At 39.0% G+C, this 10,349-nt stretch overlaps 1 non-coding gene across 1 annotated transcript; it reads left to right on the forward strand.

Annotated features, from left to right (window-relative positions):
- The first annotated feature begins 10,000 nt into the window (after positions 1-10,000).
- Positions 10,001-10,072, forward strand: TRNAD-GUC (transfer RNA aspartic acid (anticodon GUC)). Its single transcript has one exon. It is a non-coding gene; the product is annotated as a tRNA-Asp (tRNA).
- The last annotated feature ends 277 nt before the right edge of the window (positions 10,073-10,349 follow it).

A 10,349-nucleotide genomic window follows, 5' to 3' on the forward strand; every position in this document is an offset into this window, starting at 1 on the left:
GGTTGCATGGCTTCAAGGGTCACCTTGGAATAAACAGTAGCCAAGGAGTTATCACACCACAAGGTACTCTTGACTAGGCCTTAATCTATGGGTCAAAGGATACTAGCATGACACATCCTAGGGTGTTTTACAAGCATTCTAATGAGCAAAGTCTCAAGAAGAAAAAGTGTCTACAAGGGCCATATATACACTTGTCAAGTTTCCCAAATAGATGCTTTCACAAAATTTTCCTAAATGCAACTACATACCATGGTGCAACTATCATATATACAACCTAAAGTAAATGATTCTACCAACTACTATGCCAAATAATCTAAATGCAACTCCTATAATCACATTGTTTCATACCGCATCAACCAAAATAAAACCAAATAGTCATTAACATAAAGAGGAAAAAGGAGATTGGAAAGATCATACCATGCGGTCTTCATGATCCTCATGTCTTGGATGTGGCGTAGTCGATCAATGTGAAAAAGGATAAACAAACACAATATATACAAGACAATATATACAAGTCTACACTACAAAGGAAATGAACATGTTTTTGGATTTTTCAATTTTTCAAAATTTTTATGGGTTTTGTTTTTATGAAATTAAAAGACATATTTTTGTAATTTTTCGAAATTTTTCAATTTTTATACATTTTTGGAATATAAATTACCATCCCCCACTTTATTTTGGACATTGTCCTCAATGTACAAACAAACAAATATATACAATATATACAATACTACACTATAAACGAATGAACATGTTTTTGATTTTTTCAATTTTTCAAATTTTTAGGGTTTTTGATTTTATGGAACAAAAGAACATATTTTTGTATTTTTCAAAAATTTTCAATTTTTATCAATTTTTTTTTTGATTTAAAGGTCAAGTTAGAATTCCCCATCCCCACACTAGTATGGGTATTGTCCTCAATGGCCAATACGATGGAAAATTATGCAAGCTATATGAGAATGCATGAATTCTACACTCAATGCAAACTATATGACATATATAAACAAGTGAATGCATTCTAAACTATACTATATGATGCATGATTTTTTTATTTTTTTTTTGTCAGAGAGCATAATTTGAATTAACTCCCATTTCTTGTGCCTGAACTTCCCCAAACCAAATATGACACTATTGCTAATGTAGAAATTGGGGGAGTTCATGCACAAGTATGCTATGCATGAAACTAAATTGTCATTTTGGATTGTACAAGGTGGGAACAATAAATTTATCATCACCTAGATGTGGCCAAGGTGGACTAACAGTCCTTCAATTTTACAAGGACACCACAAAAAGTGAAACAATCAATTATAAAACAAGTTAACAAAGCATGAAATTCTTGTTATGAAAATGAGAGGGAAAAAGGAAAGAAACTTCACTTTGGCGTTGGTGGGTGCCTCATGCCCGCTCCACCTAGCGCATGAAGATCTTCAATAGTTGTCGTCGTCCCCTCCAAGATCATTATCCTCTTATTCTTTCACTTTATCACTCTCATAAAAGTCCATGAACTCATCCCCCTCACTATTGATTTCCACCGTATCACTGCCACTTGACCCTCCTTCATCTCCTACTCCATGTGTCCCACCATTGGCGTGTTCCGAGTTCGAAAAAAGGATATCCATTTGTGCCTAAGAGGGAAGCATTCCCTCTTCACTAATATGCCCTTGGTGGGCCAATCGATTGAATTGTGGGTAGAGAGCAAAGTAATTGTCAACCCTAGCTTCATATTGCTTTTGATGCATGTCTTGAAGTAGGCGAGTGACAAAGTCATCTCGTGGGAGAATGAAGGGGTTTGGATGGTTGTACGGTTGATATGGGAATGGGTAAGGAGGGATAACAACTTTTTCTTTGTCATTTGCTTGGGGTTCATGTTGTTGAGGTTGTGTGGGAGGTGGAGCTTGATTTGCTTGAGTTGGGATGAGATAAGATGGTATTGGAGAGAGGGGACCCCTCCGCGGTGAAATCCTTGTTAAGCCTTCTATTAGAAGGTAGATGGGGGTGCTCCCTTTGGTTATCCACTTAATCCTTTTCTCATAGCCTTCAAGGGCTATCCAATGGTGTTGTCGTAGAATCAATATTTCTTCAATTTTTGTGTTGCCCGGAAGAGGTGTATAGGCATTGTTGTGGTTGAAATTGGGGTTGAAGAATTTTGCAAGCTTTGTTATCAATCCCCCATTGACGATGTGGATCATACCATCATCGTCTCCATTCCGCAACTTAGCCCATCTTTCAAGGAGTACTAGGGGGCGTTAAAGTGATAGCCGCTCCTCCCTTGTATCTTGAGGTAGGACTCCATAAAAACAAGATCGAGTTCATTCACTACTGCGGGATCACGCGGGCAAAGAGAGTGCCGGCGATAAATCGATAAGTAAGCCGAATAATGGGGTTTTGAATGTGAAAAGCTAAGAATTCTTTAATGAAAAAGAAATTGCGACCCGTCATGGCTCGCCATAGAGGTGCTACGCTATAATTCCGCGGCTTTGATGCTCGGGTAGGCGATACATCCAGACACAAAACACTAGTAAACTCTACAAGAGTCATCATTCGAGTTGTGTTTTGTAGTGTAAACTCCACACAAATTGTCTTGTTCAAGGTAGAAATCTTTAGAAAGCTCAAGAATTTAAGAACTAAAGACCGATAAGTGAGTTCTTACATGTGAAACATAGATGAGAGACCGAATAAGTCAAAAAGTGCCTCGGTTTGATGATAGATGCCAAGTTTCCTCAAAGTATCATGGCACATAAACTTAGTAGGTAGAATGTTCTTACCGAGGAGGCGATGGAAGACAAGCCTTTAAACATCATTGATGAATTCTATGTTGGAGAACTCATTAAAGCTTGAGAGATCAACTATTTCTTCATGCTCTCTCCTTAATGTGTTGAGGTGAGATGTTGAGGAGCTTCCAATTACCATTGGTCTTCCTCTTTATCTAGGGAGAGACCTTCTTGATCTCATTTTAAAGGTGTATCTAGAAACTTGGCTTGTTGAAGATGAAGGTATTCTTTGTAATTGAGAACCTTCTTGAAACCCTAGGTTTTGGGGGTTTTTAATTTAGAGAGCTGAATGGGTGCTTTTGTTGTGATTTGGGTTATATAGGAGAGGGTTTGATGTTTTATAGAGGAAGGAAGGATGAGCTTTCATGAAATGTGTGGTGGGGAGGAGTTTATAATTGTCGAAAAATAGAGGAGCAGGACGGCAGGGAGACGAGCGGGCCGTGCTCGGAATGAGCGGATCTGTGCCACATGAGATGAGAGGATCGATCTCAAGAATCTCGGATTCACAGTCAGTGCACTCTGGAATTTCTAATCCGTGGTAAGACGCGCGGATTTTGCTCAAGACGGTCAGATGTGGCTGGGGACGAGCGTCTTTGCCTGAGGACGCTCGGATTAATAGGTAGTATGAAATCTCAATTTTTGCACGTCGGGACGCGCATATTGCTCCTGAGACGAGCGTCTTCTGGAATGAGACGGGCGTCTTCTTTCTAATCTTCCTAGATTTTGAAACAGTCCCAAATTTTCAATGCCAACTCTCCCAAGACGAGCGTCTTATGGCTGAGACATTCGGATCATGCCTAAAATGAGCGGGTTCCTCCCTGGGACGCTCAGATTGCCTGCATTTCGCACGGGCTCAGGTCTGCCCGTGGGAGTCTCCTCCTTTTTTATCTTCTTCTTCCTCATTTGAGAAGAGTGCTTCCCCACACTTAATTCTAGAACCTTCATTCATCAAAAGAGTTAGTAACACTCCCTCACCAACTCTCATGTCAAAGAAAATCATGCTTTTATTGAAATTAAAAGTTAATGCAATATAATATAAAAATACAAGTAAAAAGAGTTAGTATATTTACAAGCGGTGGTTTAGAGAGGACTCCACCAAACTCTCTCTTTGATGGTCTTCTCATGGTGGGAGAGGCCCAAGGCGGATGACCTTGACTTCTCCAATGAATGCTCCTTCATAATATGGCTTCAACCTTTGGCCATTGAATTTGAATTTGTTTCCATCTTCTCATTTTATCTCAAAGTCACCATATTTTCCTACCTCGGTAATCACATAGGGACCCATCCATCTAGAATTTAACTTCCCGGGAAAGAGTCGATATCGGGAGTTATATAGAAGGACTTTGTCTCCCTTGTGCAAAGCTTTTTGCCTAGTCCTCTTGTCATGAAGCAATTTTGTCATTTCCTTGTAGATTTTGGCATTTTCGTAGGATTATAGTCGGAAATCCTCCAACTCTTGAATTTTCATTATCCTCTTTTGATCACTTAGCTTGAGATCAAGGTTAAGAGCTTTGATTTCCCAAAAAGATTTGTATTCTAGCTCAATTGGCAAATGACATGCTTTTCGATAGACTAGCTTGTAAGGGGAGGCTCCTATGGGAGTCTTATAGGCCGTCCTATAGGCCCAAAGAGTATCATCAAGCTTCATACTTGAATCCTTACGAGTCTTGTTGACAACCTTCTCAAGAATTTATTTAATCTCTCTATTAGAAACTTCAACTTGACCGCTTGTTTGAGGATGGTACCCCAAGCCGGTTATATGTTAAACACCATATTTTGCCAAAAGGGATGTGAGGTTCTTTTTATGGAAATGTATTCCTCCATCACTTATGATTGCTCTAGGGACTCCGAATCTAGGGAATATTATATTTTTAAGAAGTTTGGTAACTGTTTTGACATCGTCGGTTGGGGTAGCAATTGCTTCTACCCACTTTGACACATAGTCAACGGCTACAAGAATGTACTTGTTTTCTTGATATGAAACAAATGGTCCTTGGTAGTCAATTCCCCAAACATCGAAAATTTCTACCTCCAATATTCCTCGTTGTGGCGTCTCATTTCTCTAAGAAATGTTTCCGGTTCTTTGGCAAGGATCACAATGCAGAATAAATTCTCTAGCATCTTCAAACATGGTAGGCCAAAAGAAGCCCAATTGGAGGACTTTAGCAATAGTTCTTCGGGCTCCATGGTGTCCTCCATAAGTTGATGAATGACATCCTTCCAAGACACCTTGAACTTCCCATTGAGGTATGCACCTTCGGTAAAGTCCATCACTACATTCCTTGTAAATTTGGGATCGTCCCAAAAATACCTCTTTACTTCAAACAAGAATCTCTTCCTTTGATTGCAGTTCAAGTTTGGAGGAAGAACTCCTGCAACAATATAATTAGCATAGTCGGAAAACCATGGTGTGGTGTGCTTCTCAAGTTGTGAGTGAATGGCCATCAAGATATCATCGGGGAACGAGTCGTTGATCGGTGTCTCTCCCTCATCATCATGAAATCGAATTCTTGACAAGTGATCCTCTACCACATTTTCGGATCCCTTCTTATCTCTTATCTCCAAATCAAACTCTTGGAGTAGCAAAATCCATCTCAACAACCTTGGTTTTGCCTTTTTCTTTATCAGGAGATGTCGAAGAGCACGGTGATCCGAGAAAACGATTACTTTTGATCCAAGCAAATAGGAACGGAATTTGTCTAGTGCATAGACAATGGCAAGGAGTTCCTTCTTGGTAGTATCATAGTTCCCTTGGGCGGCAATAAGAGTCTTGCTTATATAATAGATAGCATGTAAATCTTTTCCTACCCGTTGGACAAGAACCGCTTCAATGTCATAGTTACTTGCATCACACATGATCTCAAATAGTAGCTCCCAATTTGGTGGTTGGATGATTGGAGCCGAGATTAGTGCTTCCTTAATTCTATTAAAGGCTTCAACACAATCCTTAGTGAATTGGAATTGGGCATCTTTAAGCAAAAGTTGAGTGAGGGGTTTCGCGATTTTTGAGAAATCTTTTATAAAACGGCGATAGAAACCCGCGTGACCAAGAAAACTTCTCACCCGTCTAACATTCACTAGAGGTGGGAGTTTCTCTATCACCTCAACCTTAGATTTGTCAACTTTTATTTCCGAGATTAAATGACCCAAAACAATACCTTCATTGACCATAAAGTGACATTTTTCCCAATTCAAATCAAGACTAACATCCTCACATTTTTTCAATACGAGAGAAAGGTTATGAAACTAAGAGTCAAAGTCTTATCCATAAACGGTAAAATCATCTATAAAAACTTTCATTATAGTTTCTAGATAATCGGAGAAGAGACTCATCATGCATCTTTGGAAAGTAGCGGGGGCATTACATAAGTCAAAAGGCATTCTCCTATATGCAAAAGTACTGTAAGGGCATGTGAAGGTGGTCTTGTGTTGGTCATCCAGGTGTATCGGGATTTGGAAGAATCCCGAATACCCGTCAAGGTAGCAAAATAATTTGTTAGAGGCTAACCTCTCAAGCATTTGGTCAATGAATGGTAGGGGGAAATGATCCTTTCTTATTGCGGAATTCAATTTACGATAGTCAATACACATACGCCAATCGGTGATCTTCCTTGTGGGTATTAGCTCATTCTAATCGTTTGTCACCACCGTGGTACCTCCTTTCTTGGGTACCACTTGAACGGGGCTAACCTACAAAGAATCCGATATAGGATATATGATTCCCCCATCAAGTAATTTCATAACCTCTGCTTTTACAACTTCTTGCATGTGGGGGGTTTAGTCTTCTTTGGGCTTGAATGGTAGATCTATGATTTTCTTCTAGATGAATTCTATGCATGCAAAAATTGGGGCTTATTCCTTTAAGATCATCTAGACTATAACCTATAGCCTTTTCATGTTGTTTTTCATTAACAAACACGGGTTTAGTTTTAGATTCATCAAGGTAAGCATATTTCAAATTTGGGGGAGGGGTTTTAGAGTTCGAGTAGGTACCTCACTTACTTCCATTGATGATTCACTAAGGACATGCTCCATCTCCATTAGACATTCCATTCTCATGGCATATTCGACTTGTTCCTCAAGTTCCTCATACCCATCATACTCAAACTCCATGACATATTCGTCCATCTCCTCTTCTTGTATGGTAGGATCTCTGGTTGCTTGTTCAACTTTAATGGATTGTGATGCTCCATCGAGAATGTCATTTATCAACATGGATTGCTCATATGTGAGCTCCTTGCAAGTTAGAGCGGCTTCAAGTAGATCCACTTCCAATTCCCAATGCTTATTTTTGGCCTCACTTGCTTCTAAGGCTTCCAATGCTTGCAAAGGGTCTTTAGTGAGAGTAGTGCCCACATGGTCCTGTACATAACAATCTATAATATCCATCTTGTAAGTACACTAAGAAAACGGTGAGAAGTACCTTGAGGAAGTGATCTCCCTCAAGGTAAAGAAAGACACAACTAGAAACAATTAACGAAAATCAAATCATGTTAACACCGTCCTCGGCAATGGCGCCATTTTTCGAGCGGCTTCAAACTCGTCGTCAAAAGCTACCAACCAAAACAATATTTATATCTTCACAAACTACTCTTAGTAAAGAGGCAAGTAAATGTCGGATCCCAAGGGATGGGTATTGATGTAGGATTTTCAATTGTAAAGGGCCGTGTCTTAGGGTGTCACAATTTGGGTTCAGATAGGAGATCAAATAAACTAATCAACAATATAAAAGTAAAGTAATAAAAACAAGCAAGATGATTAAAAAGAGATGTAAATAATTGATTAAAAGCACTAGGGTGTCATGGGTTCATAGGGGATTCATGGGAGTTGATCATACAAACATGTTCTCAATTATATAGCAAGCAATTATTGTTATGATAGATCGAGTTCCTGTATAAGCTTACAATCCGTAAGAAGGTTTGGGTCCCGGAGTCGAATCGATTAGATTGTATAACACCTACAAGTCAACTTAATCCTTCCTATTCAACTATATGCATGGTCTAATAAGGCTCGAGTTGGTGTATAAGCTTACAAGCCTCATTGAAAAGATTGATGAAGAGTAAAAAATGCAAGGATTCATAGACTCGCATTTTATTAAACATAACATATCCATAATTTGAAATCACAATAAGCAAGCAATTTAATTATGAAAACATATTAGATTAAGCATGAATTATTCCCCATGTTGTTTTCTCCTAATTGCCAATTAACCTTATCTAAGAGACTACTCACTCATTACCAAATTCAACATGCTAATAAGATTGTCAATCAAACTAACAAGGCTAAACATGATGAACAAATGAAAGTAATTAACAATAATTAAAAGAAGGGTTAAGAGAATTATACCTATGGAGATTCCAAATAATAAAGCTAAGAATAATAGAAGTACTAGATGATTGAGGGAAAGTTGTCAATCCTCCAAATAAACCCAAACAATCTTCTAATTACCCAAAATAAATGAAGAACAATAGAGAAATTAAGGAAAGATTAATATTGAGAATTATATTAATACTTGATTAAGAGTTGATTACAAGATTAATACTAGATTAAAGGATGATTACAACTTGATTAAGAAAGCATAAAGAGATCATGCCAATCTAGGTAGTATAAAGGGGTATTTATACTAAAGATTAGGTACAAAGATTAGGGTTACTAAGGGCTTAAATGACTATTAAGACCTTAAGAAAAGTTGAGAAAATGTTTATCTTGAAGGAAATGAGCATATCCGTGTTGCTAGTCCTACCATAACCCATGCATCTTGAGCTGTGGCATGGGCTCTCTGACCTTCGATCCGTGCAGATTGGTTGGGAGACGCTCGGCTCCCTGTGCTGAGATCCGCTCATCTTGGCCTAAAGACGCCTGGATGGTGTTAAAAGGAGATGCCTGGATCGTGTATGATCCGCTCGGATCCCTGGGCAGTCAGCTACTCTTCTTTTCTTCCTCCACAATCCGCAAGGATCTTTTCAGGGATGCAAGGATCGTTTCATCATTGCCCAATTCACTTTATTATCTACTTAGGCCTCTAGTAGTGGTCTTCTGTTTGATACTTGGTCATTAGATGCGATCAATTTGACTCCATTTCGCCATGTAAATGCAAGGTTAGCAATCCTTGCCTACCATGGAGACAAAACCTCAAAGAATATGCAAAATGGGAAACTAAAGATAGTAAATGACCCAAATAAGTGCTATAAAGCATAGGAACGAGGTTAATTTGGGGACTAAATGTGATCAAATATGAGTCACATCATTGAGTCACTTGCGGGAGTGGCTTCACGCCCTAGTTTCGCCCTCTGTGGAACCCGCCACAGAAGGGGATGTGCACATTAATGAACAGGGTTATCGCTCGTTGATGAGAGGGGCTTAGGTGGGGATTGGTTGTGGTCCCCCACTGGCGGCGAGGATTACCTTTTGCGATGGGTAATCTGGCAGGGCTACACACTTCGGTGTGTAGTCGGTTACTATGTGATATTGGGAGTTTGGAGGTGGATGATGATCAACTGGTTGCCTTTTTGTACTTGTCTTACTTTGATTATTCAGTAACTTACCCCGTTGTTGTTTTATAAAATATGTGGTGATCCATTTAGGGATGGTGAGCAGATTGTGACAGGTGATGAAGTTCTCTAGCTATGGGGCGGTTATGGGAAGTCATCACTCGAGTGTAGCTTCTGCCGTCAAGAGACTTAGCTTTAATTTCTAGTTGTTAAACTTTCACAGTTGTACTTTGGTTTTCGTTTTTGGAGAACATGTAAACTTTAATCATTTATACTTTAATAATTGTGGTTGGATTGTTAACTTTGATATACTAAGCTCAGGCAACCGAGATGGTGACGGTCTGTCATACTAGGGTGGTCCTGGTAAAGTACCTTTGTATGTAGGGGTATCACAAAAGCGGTCATGGATGACACCAATTATCAAGTGAAGTCTATTCGTTCAGTTAAATTTTAACATAAACTCGTAGATTACGCAAAATTACTATCCTAAAAGATGCTAAAATTGCAAGGCTTAAACAAAATGACTAAATGTAGTGCAATTTCATCATTGAAATCTACCGTTCCGACTCAACGTAAATGCGAAAATAAGCGTGAAACTTTTTGAATTTTGAATTTTTAAAAATGACTAAGATGGTTTTTTGAATTTTTAAAATTAAAATAAACAATGCATGCAAAAATTAAACGTGCTAATTGAAATGCAATAAAAATAATATGCAGACACAGATATGGATGCATGTACCCATTGTAGTATAGTGGTAAGTATTCCCGCCTGTCACGCGGGTGACCCGGGTTCGATCCCTGGCAACGGCGCCAAAATTTGACACGGCTGTCGCAACCTTATCCAAAATAAAACCAACCGGCTCTACTTATACAAGAGAGGTAAGTCGGGTATCGTATCCACAGGGAGGCGGTCAATATCTACTTGTTATTCGGTCTGTCTACGGTCACAAAGCGGGGGGTTTGGGTTGTTTTTACTAAACTAAAGAGCAATAAAAGCAAAAGAAGTAAGAGTAATTAAAAAGCAAGAGTGAAAATGATTGAGATCAAATAGAGAGTAAGATGCCAGGATGTCGGTTCACCATGATAT

Source organism: Silene latifolia, chromosome Y (genome assembly GCF_048544455.1).
Source record: "Silene latifolia isolate original U9 population chromosome Y, ASM4854445v1, whole genome shotgun sequence".
NCBI classification, from domain to species: Eukaryota; Viridiplantae; Streptophyta; class Magnoliopsida; order Caryophyllales; family Caryophyllaceae; genus Silene; species Silene latifolia.